Genomic DNA, 18,838 nt, shown 5'->3' with positions numbered 1-18,838 from the left:
GTGCAGCTAGAGTTCTATTCATGAACCAGGTTCCACCAAGCATTCTCATGTACAAGAGACTGGGAAAATGGCATTGAACAACGGGAGTAAGGGAGCAGCCAGCACAAAGAAAACTGCTCTTCTAGGGCGTCAATAGCTAAATTTCTCCTGGTACTACCACTCCTTACTGGGTAAAATATAAATTGCATTCCCTGTTTCTACCAGAAATTTTGTAAATTAGCTAACACTCTGTAAATAATATGCTTTCATTTTAGAGACTGGGTACTATTGTTCACCAGAGAGCCAGAACTTAAGGATGATGATATTTAAAAAGTAAATCAACTTGTTAAAGATTGTAAAGAAAATATTGACAGACAACTAAGTACATTAAGTAGGATAAGAAGGGTTTCACAAGGCAAGAAGCAGAGATGCAATAGACTAAAACCCCAGCATATACAAACTAAAAAATCATATTTTATTCAAATAGTACTACAAAGTTTGTTGCATTTTATCACAAATGTTAGACTCCCTTAGAAAAACAGGTGTGAAATAGCAACAAATTCTAGTTTAAGTATCTGCAATAAGCTAAACACCTAAATCAAGAAGTTAAAAAACTTCAAATCAATAATCTAACATCACAGCTAGAGGAACCAGAAAAAACAAGAATAACCTAACCCCAAAGCTAGCAGAAGAAAAGAAATAACTAAAATCAGAGCAGAACTGAATAAAACTGAGACTGAAAAATCCATACAAAGGATCAACTAACCCAAAATTTGGTTATCTGAGAGGATAAACAAGATAGACCACTAGCGAAATTAACAAAAAAAAGAGAAGATCTAAATAAGCACAATCAGAAATGACAAAGGTAACATTACACCCAATCCTACAGAAATACAGAAGATCATCAATGACTATTATAAACACGTCTATGCACACAACTAGAAAATCTAGAGGAAATGGGATAAATTCCTGGAAACACACAACCTCCCAAGACTGAGGAAGGTTGGGAAGAAACTGAAATCCGAAACAGACCAATATCAAGTTCTGAAATTGAATCAGTAATAAAAAACTTACCAACAAACACAACCCTGGACCAGATGGATTCATAGCTAAATTCTACCAGACATCAAAAAAGAGCTGGTACCAATTCTACTGAAACTATTCAAAACAACTGAGGAATAAGGACTCCTCTCTAACTCGTTCTACAAAGCTAGCATCATTCTGATATCAAAATCTGGCAAAGACACAAGAAAGAAAGGTAACTATAGGCCAATATCCTTGATGAACATGGACACAAAAATCCTCAACAAAATACTAGCAAAACATATCCAGTAGCAAATAAAAGTTAATTCACCACAGTCAAGCAGGCTTTATTCCTGGGACACAGAGTGGGTTCAACAAATGCAAATCAATAAATATGATCACCACATAAACAGAACTAAAAGCAAAGGTCATTTTGATCATTTCAGTAGACACAGAAAAAAGCTTTCGATAAAATCCAACATCCATTTATGATAAAAACCCTCAACAACCTAGGCACTGAAGGAACATACCTCAAAATAATATAATAAGAGCCATCTATGACAAACCCACAGGCAACATCACACTGAACGGGCAAAAGCTGGAAGCATTCTCCTTAACAACTGAACAAGACAAGGATGCCCACTCTCATAACTCCTATTCAATAGAGTACTAGAAGTCCTAGCCAGAGCAATCAGGCAAGACAAAGAAATAAAAGGCATCCAAATAGGAAGATAGGAAGTCAAACTATTTCTCTTCCCACATTATATGATTCTATACCTAGAAAACCCCACAGACTCCCTCAAAAGGCTCCTAGAACAGATGTCAGTAAAACTTCAGGATACAAAACCAATGAACAGAAATCAGTAGCATTCCTACCCACCAGTAACATTTAACACTGAATGGATACACCAATAACATTCAACCTTTAATGTATATACCAACACATTCAAGCTGAATGTGTCAAAAGCACATTTCCATTTACAATAGTTGCCAAAAAAAAAAAAAAAAAGTTAAATAAAATACCTAGGAATACATGTAACCAAGGGGGTGAAAGATCTCTACAAGGAGAACTATAAAACACTGCTGAAAAAAATCATAGATGACACAAACTAATGGAAAAACATTCCATGCTCATGGATTAGAAAGAAAAATCATTAAAATGGCCGTACTGCCCAAAGCAATTTACAGACTCAATGCTGTTCCTAACAAACTCTCAATGTCATTTACCGCACAAATAGAAAAAATTATTTTAAAATTCATATGGAACCAAAAAAGGCCCAAACAGCCACAGCAATCCTAAGCAAAAAGAACAAAGCCAGAGGCATCACATTACACAACTTCATGAAAAGACACTTCTCAAAAGACATACAAGTGGCTAAAAAATATATATGAAAAAATGCTCAACATCACTAATCATTAGAGGAATGCAAATCAAAAAAAATATGAAAAATGCTCAACATCACTAATCATTAGAGAAATGCAAATCAAAACAACAATGAGATACCTTTCACATCAGTTAGAATGGCTATTATGAAAAAGTCAAAAAACAAATGCTGGTGAGATTGTGGAAAAAAGGGAACGCTTATACACTGTTTGTGGGAATGTTAGTTCAGCCACTGTGGAAAGCAGTCTGGAGATTTCTCAAAGAACTTAGAACTATCATCATTTGACCCAGCAATCCTATTAGTGGGTATATATGCCCAAAGGAAAATAAATAGTTCCACCAAAAAGACACATGCACATGTATGTTTACTGCAGTACTATTCACAACAGCAAAGACATGGAAGCAAACTAGGTAAACATCAATGGTGAACTGGATTTAAAAAATGTAATATATATATATATACACCATTAAATAATATGCAGCCATAAAACAGAATGAAATCACATCCTCTGCAACAACATGGATGGAGCTGGAGGACATTATAAGCAAACTAACGTAGAAACAGAAAACCAAATACCACATGTTCTCACTCATAAGTGGTATCTAAACATCGAGTACACACAGACATAGAGATGGAAACAATAGACAATGTGGACTACTGAGTGGGAGGGAAGAAGTGAAGGGTGAGGGCTGAAAAATAACTGTTGGATACTATGCTACCTGGGTGATAGGACCATTCATACACTAAACCACAGCATAACACAATATACCTACATAACAAACCTGCACATGTACCTCCTGAATCTAAAATAAAAGTTGAAATTAAAAATAAAATAAATACCTGCAATAATATTTGCCTTATAATAAGTTTTTCAGTTCTTTTTTTTTCTTTAAGAGATAGTTCTCCCTATATTGTCCAGGCTGACTATTCATAAGTGCAATCATAGTGTATCACAGTGTTGAATTCCCGAGCTCAAGTGATCCATCCACCCAAGTAGGTGGGAATACAGGTGTGTGCCACTGTGCCCAGCTTATAATAAATTAGTTTCTAAAAGCAAGTAACAAAATATGAAATCAAGGTTGGTATGATTATGAATTACCTGTTTGGTATTCAAAAAAGACACCTGGAGCAGATACTGCATTTGACCACCCTTAACACCACTCAAATCCCTGTTAGTCAGCCACATGAGGGGTAGCACTTGTGAAAGGATGGGTACAAAACGAGGAAGGCTGGGATTCAATTCCACTTCTGCGACTTCCTTATTATGTGATAAATGAGTGAAATGAGTAAAATATCTTTAGAATTAAATGAGATAATGTCTGGCACCTAATGGGTATTTAATAAATGATGGCTGAATCTGAATCAAGTGAAGAAACAAACTATAAATATGTTAAAATTTAAATATAACAGTAAGTCTCAGTTCACAATTCAGCACAGTAATGGAAGTGATATGACAATGCTGCATACAATTAAATGACAGAAAATTCCTATCTTAGAATTTAAAGTAAATATTGAAGCAGGTAAAAATAGTAAAGAAAAGCTGACAACAGAGGTCATTTAAAAATAATCTAAAATTTTCAGGCCAGGCACGGTGGCTCACGCCTGTAATCCCAGCACTTTGGGAGGCCAAGGTGGGTGGATCACCTGAGGCCAGGAGTTCAAGACTAGCCTGGCCAACATGGTGAAACCCCGTCTCTACTAAAAATACAAAAATGAGCCAGGTATGGTGGTGCACACCTGTAATCCCAGCTACTCGGGAGGCTGAGGCAGGAGAACTGCCTGAACTCTGCAGGCAGAGGTTGCAGTGAGCCGAGATCATGTCACTGCACTCCAGTCTAGGTGACACAGCAAGATTCTGTCTCAAAAAATTAATAATCTAAAATTTCCACAATTTCCTTATTCATTCAAATATATATTGAATATATATATGAAGAGAGAGAGCCAGCCTACTGCTTCCAAATCACTGTTTCAGGTGCTGAGGATTCAGTAGTGAAAAAAATAAACATGGATCTTCCATTCCACTGGGAAGGAACAAAAATAGATAAAGGAAAGGAGACAGGAGGAGAAGGAAGGAAGAGAAGGACACAAATAAGAAAATACCACATAGTAGTTGGTACTACACAGAAAATATCAGGTAATATGATAGCAAACGACTCAGTGCATCAAAAACGCTTTCTCTACAGATACTTGACATTTCAATGTCAAGAGGCCACATGAAGATCAGGGAAGAATATTCCAGTCTGACGACACAGCCTGTGAAAATGCCCCGTAGCAGAAAGAAGCCAGACAGATTTAAGGGATTAAAAGTACCCAATGAGACTGAAACATAATCAGCAGAGGGTTCAGCAGGAAGGGAGAAGGTTCAAGAGGCAGGCATGGATTGGGTCACATAGTGCAGTGGTTCTCAACCCTGGCTGCTGATTATAATTGAAAAATACTGGTTCTACTCCCACCAATTACTTTAGACTCTCTGGTGGTAGAGCCTGGACACCGGAAGTTTTTCAAAGATCCTTGAGTGGTTCTAATGGGTAACCTCGTTAATGGAAGACTCATATGCCAAGGTAAAATGTTTTTATTTTATTCTAAGTATGATGGGAGGCCACTGACAGATTCTAAGCAGGGAAATGAAAAGACCTGATTTACATTCTTAAAAGATCACTCTACAGCTTTAGTGAATAGAATATGGAATGCAACATACTCTAACTACATATCTACAAATGTTCAAATGACAAAACCGATGTGTTCTTAAAAACTCTGTAAAGTAAAACTCCATATGCCAAATGCATTTTCCACCAAACGCTCAAGAATGGGCCCAAGGATAGTGGGTTAGAATTTTTGGAAATGTCCATGGTTACAGTAGATCCTGCAAAAAGCAAATGATGGAATATTAACAACTGGCTATGAGGGGTGAGAGTGACAGGGAGAAGGCTAAGAAATGTGCCATGTTCCAGTACTTGACAACTCTCCTGATTGACAATGTATCCTTTTTGGCACCTTCCTCACTAAACTAAAGCTGCCTTTTCTGAATTGCTACTCCATGGGAGATACTGTGCAGCAGGAAGCCAAACATTTGTTCACTAGCTGGGAAATAGAAAAGAATCCAATGGATTCAGGGAGAGTTATTAAGAAATGAGGAGTCTCTCACTTGAAGCAACATAGAAAAAGGTTTGCTAAGATTAAAGACATGTGCTGGTCGGACTCTCAGGGTGATATGGCTTGGCTGTGTCCCCACCCGAATCTCACCTAGAATTATAATCCCCATAATCCCCATGTGTCACGGGCGGAACCAGACGGAGATGACTGGATCATGGGGGTGGTTTCCCCTATGCTGTTCTTGTGATAGTGAGTGAGTTCTCACGAGATCTGATGGCTTCATAAGCATCTGGCATTTCCCCTGCTTGCACTCAACTCCCTCCTGTCACCCAGTGAAGAAGGTGCCTGCTTCTCCTTTCCTTCCGCCATGACTGTAAGTTTCCTGAGGCTTCCCCAGCAACGCAGATCTGTGAGTCAATTAAACATCTTTCCTTTAAAATTAACTGGTCTTGGGTATTTCTTCATAGCAGTGTGAAAGAAATACACAGGGCAACCTTCCCACCTATGTGACAGCATAGTGACTATCACTCCTCTCCTGCAGAGGCTCCCTGCCTGCAGCTACTTAAATCTGGGAGAGCTTATGGGAGCTACTAGAAATAAACATGAAGCATCAGAGGAGCTGGGCTGGCTAAGGCCCCTCTTTAAATTGTTAACCTTTTAACAGCAGTCAATAGAGTGTAAAATCAGGATTTTAGCAGCTTCCACCAACTCAAATCCCAAGATACTTCAACTCTGCATTCCTGGAGGCATGAGTTGAGCTCTGTTAAACATTGCCGTTTCCTTCTCTGTTATTTTTGGCTCTATCTCTGCGGTTCTGCCTAATGGCTTCCACTTCAAACAGCCTTGTTTCTACTATGAGACTGGTTTTAAAATCAGCAATAAAGTTCTATGCATTCAGAAAGTGATGTGGATCCTGAATAACTAGGGTTTTCTTTAACAGAGGAAGAACACAAAACTAAGCATTTAAGAATCATAAAAGGCAACTAGGTCATAAAACTGAAAACCATATATTTACTTTTCATTTCCAGGAAAAAAAAAAAAATAAGTTCACAAAATACATTCTACTTGCAAATATTTATAAATAATAAAATCAAATCAAAGTTATACCCTTCATTATTTTCTTTTTCAATATATTTCCCACAAGGATGGATCATAAGGATATATAGATACATCTATAAGATATGTAACTTCATCACTAACGTCACTAACCTTTGGCAAACTCCTCACATTTGCAGTGGTCTTCAATGACTATAAAATCCTGACGACCCTTAAAAGATTTCCCTAAGACTCCTAATCAAAATTACTGTAAAGTACATTGCAAACAGAAGTGCATAGGCCAGGCGCGGTGGCTCACGCCTGCAATCCCAGCACTTTGGGAGCTGAGGCGGGTGGATCATGAGGTCAGGAGTTCAAAACCAGCCTGACCAATAGGGTCTACTAAATATACAAAAATTAGCCAGGCGCAGTGGCAGACGCCTGTAATCCCAGCTACTCGGGAGGCTGAAGCAGGAGAATCGCTTGAACCTGGGCGGCAGAGGTTGCAGTGAGCCAAGATCGTACCACTGTACTCCAGCCTGGGTGAAAGAGTAAGACTCTGTCTCAAAAAAAAAAAGAAAGAAAGAAAGAGAGAAAACAGAAGTGCTGCCTAATGGAGATGATCAAACACAACAATGTGTTGCTACCAACAGGACTATGACTTCATTACATAATGTCCTTATGTCTGGAGTTACTCCATGCAGAGTTCCCAAATTTGAAGTTTCTATCTTCTTCAACTTCGTGATCATCAAGACTAGTAAAAGAAATACTTTTCAGACTGGAGTTCCTTATTTGGTGGGATTCCTTGGGTCACTTTACTTTTGTTTTCTTTCTCAGACTAATGGATTTGGCTTTACTGTAATGTTTATTTTTATACACATGCCCAAAGGCCTCCTATTGTGTTTTTATAAATCTAATAAATATCTCACGATAATTAAGTTTGTTAACACAAAAGATGTTATCCATTACTAAAAAAGTACACTTTAATTAAATAAGGAGCCAAGTACATACTATAATGTAGTTTCCTGTGGACCCAGTCACCAGGCCCAGCCCAGCAGGCCCTGGTATCAGGCAGTCCCCTAGACTCAGGGACCAGGACCCAGCTCACACCCATGGACCCTGGTTCCAGGACCACCATAGTGCCACACTGGACCCTGAAGACTCAGCTCAAGGTCTGCCATAGCACCATGTTAGGTCCCACCAACCCAAGTTCAGGCTGTTCTCCATGAACTCAGGCTTCAGAGCCACCCTCAGAGACTTAGTTGGCAGGCCCACTCACCTGCAGAGTCAGGCACCAGGGCAGTCCACCTAAGGACTCCAGCAGCAAGTCAAACGGAAGATCCCACCAGATGGTCTGCCCAGAATGTCTGGCTGGGGTGGCTGGTAAAAAGCTTTCTCTATCAAGGCCAGTCTATAAAGACTGGATGTCCACTTCCTCAAATGCACAGACACCAATGCAAGCCCATGAGGACCATTAACAATCAGGGCATCAAAACCACCAGAAGAACAAAATAAAGCACCAGAAACTGACACTAAACGAATGGAGACCTATGAACTACCTGACAAAGTATTCAAAATGATGGTCTTAAAGAAACAGTGAGCTAAAGACAACACAGGCTACTAAATGATATCAGGAAAACAATATATAAACAAAGTGAAAAGCTCAACAAAGAGAAACCATAGTTACATATTTTTTGTGGTAAGAACATTTCAGGTCTACTGTCTTAGGAATTTTTAAGTACACAATACAGCATTATCACCTATAATCATTATGATGTACATTAGATCTTGAGAACTTACTCATTCTGCCTAACTGAAACTTTGTACCCTTTGACAAACGCTTTCCCCTTTTTCCCATTCCCCAGTCCCTGACAACCACCACTCTACTCTCTGCAGAGTCAGGCACCAGGCCAGTCCACCTAAGGACTCCAGCAACAAGCCAAATGAAAGACCCCACCAGATTCTATGAGTTTGATTTTTGAGATTTCACATATAAGTGAGATAATGTAGTGTTTGCTTTTCAGTGGCTGGCTTATTTCACTTAGCATAATGTCCTCCAGGTTTATTCATATTGTTGCAAATGACAGTGATATGGTTTGGCTGTGTGCCCATTCAAATCTCAACTTGAATTGTGTCTCCCAGAATTCCCATGTGTTGTGGGAGGGACTCACTGGGAAGTAATTGAATCATGCAGTTTGGTCTTTCTCGTGCTGTTCTTGTGGTAGTGAACAAGTCTCATGAGATCTGATGGGTTTGTCAGGGGTTTCCACTTTCGCTTCTTCCTCATTTTCTCTTGCTGCGGTGGTGTAAGAAGTGCCTTTCGCCTCCCGCCATGAGTCTGAAGCTTCCCCAGTCATGTGGAACTGTACAATTAAACCTTTTTCTTCCCAGTCTCGGATGTGTCTTTATCAGCAGTGTGAAAACAGATTAATACAGACAGGATTTCCTTCTTTTTAAAGGCTGAATAATAATTCATTCTCTATATACTGCATATTTTCTTTATTCATTTGTTAATGAACATATGTTAATTACCTATCTTGGCTATTATGAATATGCTACAATGAACATGGGAGCATAGATATTGCTTTAAGATACTGACTTTATTTCCTTTGTATATATACCCAGAAGTGGGACTGCTGGATCATGTGGTAGTTTTTAATTTTTGAGGACCCTCCATATTATTTTCTATAATGTATGTACTAATCTACATTCTCACCAAAAACATATAAGCATTTCTTCTCCACATGCTCACCAACATTTATTACCTTTTATCTTTTTGATATTAGCCACTCTAACAGGTGTAAAGCAATATTTAATTGTGGTTTTAATTTGCATTTATCTGATGATTAGTGATGTTGACCACTTTTTATGTATACCTGTTAGCCATTTGTATGTCCAACAAGTATATTTTAAAATGCCTGAGAAATGTCTATTCAGGTTCTTTGCCCATTTCATACTGGGTTGTTTTATTGTTACTAAGTTAAGTTCCTTTTACAGTTTAGAAATTAATTCCTTGTCAGCTATGGTTTGCAAATATTTTCTCCTATTTTGTAGATTGACTCTTTACTCTGTTGATTGTTTCCTTTGCTGTACAGAAGCTTTTTAAGTTTGATGCAATCTCATTTATCCATTTTTGCTTTTGGTATCATCCCAAAATATTGTTACCCAGACCAGTATCTGCAAGCTTTTACCCCATCTTTTCTTCTAGTAGTTTTATAGTTTCAGTCTTACATTTATGTATTTAATCCATTCTTAGTTGATTTTTGTATATAGTACGAGATAAAAGTCTAATATCATTGTTCTGCATATGGATATACAATTTTCCCACTACCATTTATTGAAAAGACTATCCTTTCCCCATTGAGTTTTCTGGCTCTTTTGTTGAAAATTAATTGACCATTAATAGTATATTATTTCTGGGCTCTCTATTCTGGTTCCATTCGTCTATATGTTTGTTTTTAATGCCACTACTATGTTATTTTGACTACTATTCCTTTGTAGAATATTTTGAAACCAGGTAGTGTGGTGCTCCAATGTTGTTTCTCAAGATTGCTTTGGCTATTTGAGGTATTTTGGGGTTCCATATGAATTTTAGTATTTTTTCCATTTTTGTGAAAAATGTCATTGGAATTTTGGTAGAGATTGATTGCATTGAATTTGTATATTGCTTTGGGTGGTATCTTTAGTGTTTTCTGTATATAAGATCATGTCATTTGGAAATAGAAAAAAATTTTACTCCATCTTTTCTGATTTGGGTACATTTTATTTATTTTTCTTGCCTAATTGCTTTAGCTGGGACTTTCAATAGTACATTGAAGAGCGTGGTGACAGTGGGCATCCTTGACTTGTTCCTGATCTTAGAGGAAAAGCTTTCAGCTTTTTACCATTGAGCATAATGTTAGCTGTGGCCTTGTCATATATGGCCTTTATTATGTTTTGCATCTGTGGTCATCACGGATATTGGTCTGTAATTTTCTTTTCTTGTAGTGTGCTTGTCTGGCTTTGGTATCAGGGTAATAATAATGGATTCACAAAATGAGTCTGAAAGTATTCCCTCTTTTTCAATTTTTTAGAGTTTGAAAAGTTTTGGTTTTAGTTCTTCTTTAAATATTTATATTTTTATATTTATTTATAAATTATGGTTTTTTATTTTATATATTTTTTCCTATTATATTCATATTTTCCTTTTTCTGCATGCACAGGAGATATATAATCTAAATTAAGTCTGGAAGAGGTCTTTAAGAAAACTATGAAAATTTTAAGTGATAAAGTCTTATATCATAATTTAATTTGAAGTACTTTTTCTCTTAGTTGTGCATCTTACAATTGAGTGCATCTTGAAGCCAGTGGAATACAGTAGGTATTATAGTACAGAAATGATAAGTGCCATGAAAAAGGCCATTAAGTGATGCTGAAACAAAGAAGGAGTACATATAAAATTAAGATTTACAGAAATTCAGAGCAGGCAGTGGAGCTAAGTTTTAAAGAGTTAGCAAATTGGCCCACAAGCTCCGAGGGGTGGTTCAGGCAGCATGAACAGTGCAAGAAAGCACGGAGTGGTAGGCAGCAAGTCATGCTGGGGAAACTGCAAGTCATCCCTTAAGGCTGGAGTTATAAGGTAAATGTTAGTTGCACAGTTGAGGTCTTACAGGGGCCAGATAAAAAAGAGCACTGTGTGCTAAACAGCATAACTTCAATATTATCTAGCAAACTGTGAGTCGTGATTTAAAAATGTAAAGTAGGGGGGAAATTAGAACAAAAATCAGTATTGTAAGGATGGAATGGGCAGATCCCAACCCGGAAACAAGTGGAAAGCTTAGAAAGCTAGTGTTGGCAAACTTAGTGAGAAGGGCTGAGCACCAGAAATAAAGCTACTGTAGCCCATGGCTTGGCTGTTGGCAGCAGCAAGGAACCCACCAACCCACCCAATGGCCCACCACACATAATATATATGTGTGTGTGTGTGTGTGTGTGTGTGTGTCTGTATAAGGAATAAGAAGTAGAAGAAAAAAGAAAGTTACTGTAGAAGAAATAGAAATACTGATATAAATACAAATTAAAATGTGATAAGGCACTCAGCAATTAAAAGGAACAAACTACTGATACATGCAACAACATAGATGACTCTCAAATGTATTATGTAAGTGAAAGAAACCAGATGTGAAAGGCACATAGTGTATAATCCCATTAATATGACATTCTAGAAAAGCAAGACTAATGGGGATAGAAAACAGTGGTTGCCACGGGCTGGGTTTAGGTGGACTATACAAGGGAACAAGGGAATTGTTCAAGGTGATGGAAATGCCCTATCTCTCAATTGTGGTACTGGCCCTACTACCAAATGTGTTTGTCAAAATGGACTGAATTTTACTATGTATGAATCATACCTCAGTAAACGTGACTTTAAAAATCCCACCAAAAATGTGATAAGATGGAACACAGCTACACTCATACACTGATGTACTGCTTTTGTCTGCTTTTCTACTATAATAGCAGAGTTGAGAAGTTTTAACAAAGACTTCATGATCCACAAAGCCTAAAAATATTTTCTATCTGGCACTTTACAGAAAAAGTTTGTCAACCCTGATATATGGTAATATTATCATTTTGTTCCATTCGCATTCAAAAATCTTACTTGCTGGCCAGGCATAGTGGCTCATGCCTATAATCTCATCACTTTGGGAGGCAGTGTTTGCTTTTTCTATGTGTTATTGAGCTGGGATATTAGTCTTTCTTACTCAGACTGGAACTTACACCATTGGCTCTCTTGGTTCTCAGCCCTTCAGGCTCCTCTTAGAACTACACCACCACACCACCACTTTCCTGGCTCTCCAGCTTGCAGATGGCAGATCATGGGAGTTCTCAGCCTCCATAATCTCACACACCAATTTCTTACAAAAAATCTCTATAGGTTCTGTTTCTCTGGGAAATCCTAATACAGGCACTAAAGTTTATAGTCTGATAAGTTGGAATGTATTTTAAATTTAAAATATTCTACATAAAAGCGGCAGGAGACAAAGCAATATGACTATTAAAGAGAAACTGGGCCAGGAGCAGTGGCTCATGCCTGTAATTCCACCACTTTGAGAGGCTGAGGTGGGGGGGGATCACCTGAGGTCAGGAGTTCAAGACTAGCTTGGCCAACATGGCAAAACCCTGTCTCTACTAAAAATACAAAAATTAGCCGGGTATGGTGGTGTGGGCCTATAATCCAGCTACTCAGGAGGCTGAGGCAGGAGAATCACTTGAACCCAGGAGGCAGAGGTTGCAGTTAACCAAGATTATGCCACTGTACTTCAGTCTGGGCGACAGAGTGAGACTCCGTCTCAAAAAACAAAAAACAAAAAAAACAAACAAAAAAAACAAAACAAAAAACAAAAACAGAAGTCTTGGTAAGCCTGGGATTTGAAAAGGATTGCCAGAGTCAACCATTTTAAAGTTCTGATGTGATCAACAGTATACATGGTTCTTGAAAAATAAACTTTATAATAAAAGAAATCTGAAGGAGTTGAAGTAAATAAATTCATAGCATGGTAAGAGCTATTCCTTGTGGAAAAAAAAAAACTAAGAAGACAGGATGGATGACAGATTGTAGTAAAATAAAAAAGCAAGAAAACAAGATGAGCCAGAGAATCACGTGAAAAATCAGCCCCGGCTGGGCAGGGTACTTCACACTTGTAATCCCAGAGCTTCAGGAGGCCGAGGTGGGAGGATGACTTAAGAACACATGTTTGAAGCTGCAGTGAGCTGTGACTGCGCCACTGCACTCCAGTCTGGTGGACAGAGCAAAAACATGTCTCAAAAAAGTCAGCCTCCAAGGTCCAACGTTGAATAAAGAACACTTAAATGAATACAAATGTCTTGAAATCTTCATAAGAGAAAAGCACAAAGTCAAGGCAAAGGTAAGGGGCACAGCAATGAATCCAAGACATAGAGCAATAAAAACAAAGGAGAGAGAATAAAAGAATAAAAATATTTCCACCATATTTGGATAAACAAGAAGTGGGGATTGTAGATTAGATGGAAGAGAGGGGAAAGGATTTGGTCTGAGTTTAGCTATAGAAAGAAAAACTTAGCTAAGGAGTCAATGATGATCCTAAGATTTCAACATATTTTAAACCATAATTATTTTCACTAAAAGTCCCATAAACTTATGCGCACTTAAATTTTAGATGAAATTTGACTTGGTGTTTAATCTAACTAGCACTTGATCAGAAGGAAAAGATCTCAGATCTAGTGTATTTATGATGATGTAGAAAGCTATCTGGAAATATGCCCTTATCTGGTTGTGAAGGAAAAGAATAACTTGTACTTCTTCAACACTATGAAATCACTGGTTCAACCCTTAAAAAAAAAAAATCAGTTAAAAGAATCTGACCTAACACTTGAGCCAAATTATTTATGACTTTTATAGCCTATTATAAAACTTACTTTACGTACTGCCTCAAATCTGTGTTAAAGCTCTGTTTTCCTTTTACTTCACATGAAATGCAGTTCTAAAAATAATCAAGTCTAAAAATAAGGCAAAAACCACAGATTAAGTGTAGCTTTATACATGTACAAATAACAGCGAAGTCTCCACATCTTCTAGGAAAACAAATGATGTATCTACTTTTTCCCACTAAATTCTCTATGTTGTATCAAACCTCTGGAACTTTTTCATCAATGTGCACTATATTATTATACAAACCAAATTCATTCTTTAAGTTTATTAATTCCTGTGTCCCACAGAGGAGTCTTATATTTGATCTCAGGGGCTTGGTTTCTATAACAAAAAGCAACTGATTATTTACATGGAAAGAAGCTATACAGCAAAAGAAACAAATTCACCTCCAAAACATATTACAGTTATTATATTTCTCTATCCCTTTCCGAAGTCTATACTTCTAGGAAACTCTTTTCTCTAAACATTTTCTCTAGAAATTAATGAGCAGAAAAGCAAAATGGGAAAAAAGAAAAGGAGTTTTCAGAAAATGTGCCTAGTTTGCTTATCTCTACTATTTCCCAATCTTTGCAGGACATCTAAAAGGTTGACAGGATATGTACAACGGATGGGTAAATGTTTTTACAGGAAACGTATGTGCCTTTCAATTATCATCATCTGTATTTTTCAGAGCGAGGATTGATAAGACATGACTAAATGACCTTATTCTGTGACAGAAACTAGAAGACACTGAGTTTGTAACTCAAAAGTGTATCAGGAAATAGAAAGGCCTGCCATCAACTTTAACTGTAGCATCTTCCTACACTTATCCATCCATACATTAATAAACTGAACAGGAAACCAAAAAACATTAAAATAAAATAATTTTTTGGTGAGTTTATTGTCACTCTCTAGAAATACAGGAGAAAATCTGTTCTCAGGCTCTTAAACTAATTCTTCTACATATCAAGATAGCATCCTCAATGGCAGGATACTTTGGGAGGCCTTCCAGTGTAGCTACGAGATCTGAATTATTAGATATACACATAATCTTTCGTTTGGTTAATCTTTTAAAGAACAGCAGCATGAAGTGAATGTAAATTTCATAGCTCAAACATACAGTATAAAACTACAAAAACCTGATACAGAAACAGTACTGTCTGGAAAAATTGATGACAAATAAATTATTTCCAGTTTTCATTAGAATGAGATTTTTTATTTTAATGTGAAGAAAATATTCATGTTATACATAATTATATAAATAATAGCAAATGAAGATGGTCTCAAAAAGGAAATTAATATTTTTTCTTCAAGATCTTCTCCATATGATTTCAAAGCAATGGCACATGAAAAGGTAAATTATGCTTATGACCTCCAAGTGGAAACGTAAGATATTTAGAATAAACATTAACTTGTTTTGCAAAATATATTAATAATTCTGGAGGGGGGCATCCCCTATTGTTGGTAGAAAAACATTTTCATTGGAAATCAGAAGGTTGATGGTTAACGGGTTGGTGAGATGATAAACTGCCATACTCAGATAATTTCTGCTGCGAGCTATGGAAAGGTATGGACACATGAACGAGCATACTGAGCCTACCATCTATCTTTTGATCTCTGACAAAGACACCAAGAGAAGTGATTATGTAGGAAGGCAGGGTGTCCTCCATTGTATCTTCCATAAATTTAGTTAGAGACAGCTATATCCTCACAAATACTATTATTTCCCTTAAAAAATCTAGTAGGCCCAGAATCAATTTATAAGAACTCATTTCAAAATTTATTTTCTGTGGGTTCTAAAATGTGCCACCTGCTATAAAATGTAGAAATTTATTTTCTGTTCCCTACATGTTTATCTTTCAAGAATCAGGTTATCTCTACTAATCTAAATCTCTTCACTTTAACTCATATCCTTTACAATTTCATAAACTTGGATCATACGCTCCTTCATAGAGTTCATCTTTTAAGATAATAGAGAGTCTTAGTAAATATTTGAACCTTTTAAGTCCTTTAGTCAGTTAATTATTTTAACTACCTTTACCTCCTTTCTTACCTACCTTTACCTGTCTTTCTTGAAATATGACAATGAAAACTATACAAAATAATAGAGATATAAATCCACCATAGTTTTATATGAAGATGGGATATTTTCTCTTTTGCTTCCAAAACTATTTTCAAGCAATTCAAAATCCTAAATGGTACCTTGGTGCTCTGAATGAATTAAATTACCCAAAAGAAAGAAAAAAAAATCAATTTCGGGGAGAATTCTCATGTATACATTTATAGTAGACTCTTCTATTTGTAGCCGAAAAGTTACTGGTAACATATAGTTGCACTTCCTTCCAAACTCTGGCCAATTCAATCAATAGGCACAAAATGCCTTAAAGCAGCAGGGAAGGAATCTCGATAGAATCATTTGAAATATGAGCAACTAGCAAAATTTTCTATGATCTAAGGTCACAGCAACTAACTGGTTTAAATGTCATTTTTCAGAATAAAAGAACATTTTAAATATAAATATATTTAGTGTCAGAAACAATAAAAAAGTGGAACCAAAAAACCAAACTAAAAACACAAAAGTTGTCCTAAAATGTAAGTAAACAGTATCACATTTATTTCCAAGGTCATTCAAACAATAAAGAGACTCTTTTGCTATAATAAGCTATCATAAACAAATACTGACATATAGAATTTTTTAAATTAGCATGATAAAAATGTCTCAGATGAGATTATTAAAAAAAGACAGAAAAATTCATTCTGTAAGAACACTAGCTGTAAGTTTCTCTTATTACCATATTATATATGTAAACCCACCGAAATAATCTATTCAAAAACAAGTAGAGAGACAAAAGACTTGTACACTGAAAACTATAAAACATTACAGAAAGAAATTAAAGAAGACATAAATAAATGAAAAAACATTCATGTTCATGGATTGGAAGATTTATGCTTATTAAGATGACAGTACTACTCAAAGTGATCTATAGATTAAACACAATTTCTATAAAAATCTCAATGGCATTTTTTTATCCTGAAGAAATAGAAAAATCCATCCTAAAATTCATATGGAATCTCAAGGGACTCTGAATACTGAAAATAATCCTGGCAAGGAAAAACAAATTTGGAAGCCATATACTTACTGATTCCAAAATTTACTATAAAACGACCATGATCAAAACAGTGTAATACTTGCATAAGGACACACATATGGGCCAACAGAATAGAATAGAGAGCCCAGAAGTAAATCCTTGCAGATATGGTCAAATGATTCTTAATAAGAGTACTAAGTCCATCCAATGGGGAAAGTACAATCTTTTCAACGTTGGTGCTGGGAAAACTGGATATTCACACGCAAAAGTTGAAGCTGGACCCTTACCTTACATTATGTACAAAAATTAATTCAGAAAGAATTAGACACCTAAAAGTAAGACCTAAAACTGTAAAATTCTTAGAAGAAAACATAGGGGGAAATCCATGACATTGGATGTTACGATGATTCCTTAATTATAACACCAACAACACAGGTAACAAAAGAAAAATGATAAATTGGACTTCAACAAAATTTAAACATTTTGTACATCAAAAGATGTATAAAATCCTATTATTAAAATGGTAAAAAGAAAACCCACAGAAGGAATTAAAATGTTTGAAAATCATGGCCGGGTGGGGTGGCTCACACCTGTAATCCCAGCATTTTGGGAGGCCACGGGGTGCGGATCACAAGGTCAGGAGTTCGAGACCAGCCTGGCCACCATAGTGAAACCCTGTCTCTACTAAAAATACAAAAAATTAGCCAGGTGTAGTGATGTGCAATTGTAATCCCAGCTACTCAGGAGGCTGAGGCAGGAGAATCACATGAACCTGGGAGGCGCAGGTTGCAGTGAGCCAAGACTGCACCATTGCACACCAGCCCAGGTGACAGTGCGAGACTCTATCTCAAAAAAAGAAAATCATATATGTGGAGAACGAATTCTATACCCAGAATACATTAAAACATTCCTACAACTCAACAACAAAAAGTCCATTAAAAAAAATAAAAAATCAATTAAAACATGAGTAAGGACCACAGCCCACATCGTACTGAACAGGAAAATGCTAGAAGCATTCTCTTTAACAACTGGAATAAGACAAGGATGTCCACTCTCACCATTCCTATTCAACATAGTACTAGAAGTCCTAGCCAGAGCAATCAGGCAAGACCAAGAAATAAAAATAGGAAAAGGGGAAGCCAAGCTATCTCTCTTTACAGATTATATGATTCTATGCCTAAAAAACCCTATAGACTCCACCAAAAGGCTCCTAAAAGTACTAAGTGACTACCGTAAAGTTTCAGGATACAAAGTCAAGGTACAAAAATCAGTAGCATTTGTATACACCAATAACATCCAAACTGAAAGCCAAATCAAGAACACAATCCCATTTACAACAGCCACAGAAAGAATAAAATACCTAGGAATACAGCTACCCAAGAAAGTAAAAGATCTTTTCTCTACAACAAGAACTACAAAACACTGCTGAAAGAAATCAGAGATTAAACAAACAAGTGAAAAAAAATGCTGTGCTCCTGAGAATTACAGTTGTTAAAATGGCCATACTGCCCAAAGCAATTTACGGATTAAATGCTATTCCTATCAAACTACCAACATCATTTTTCACAGAATTAGAAAAAACTATTCTAAAATTCACATAGATTCAAAAAACAGCCTGAATCGCCAATGCAATCCTTAGCAAAAACAACAAAACCTGAGGCATCATGCTACCTGCCTTCAAACTATATTACAAAGCCACAGTAACCAAAGCAGCATGATACTGGTACGAAAACAGATACCTAGACCAATGAAATGGGAAGGGGATCCCAGAAATAAAGCCACATACCTACAACCACCAGATCTTTGACAGA

General features: G+C 36.7%; 1 protein-coding gene across 1 annotated transcript in view; it reads right to left on the bottom strand.

The window, feature by feature from the left end:
• The window catches only part of LOC105535530 (von Willebrand factor A domain-containing protein 8-like), a gene marked incomplete at its 3' end in the record, with an annotated part of 189,590 nt that overhangs the window by 66,427 nt on the left and 104,325 nt on the right, over positions 1-18,838 (bottom strand). The window lies entirely within an intron of this gene.

The sequence above is a fragment of the Mandrillus leucophaeus genome, unplaced genomic scaffold (genome assembly GCF_000951045.1).
Source record: "Mandrillus leucophaeus isolate KB7577 unplaced genomic scaffold, Mleu.le_1.0 Scaffold147, whole genome shotgun sequence".
Classification (NCBI taxonomy): domain Eukaryota; kingdom Metazoa; phylum Chordata; class Mammalia; order Primates; family Cercopithecidae; genus Mandrillus; species Mandrillus leucophaeus.
This window is presented reverse-complemented; position numbering and strand designations above follow the sequence as displayed.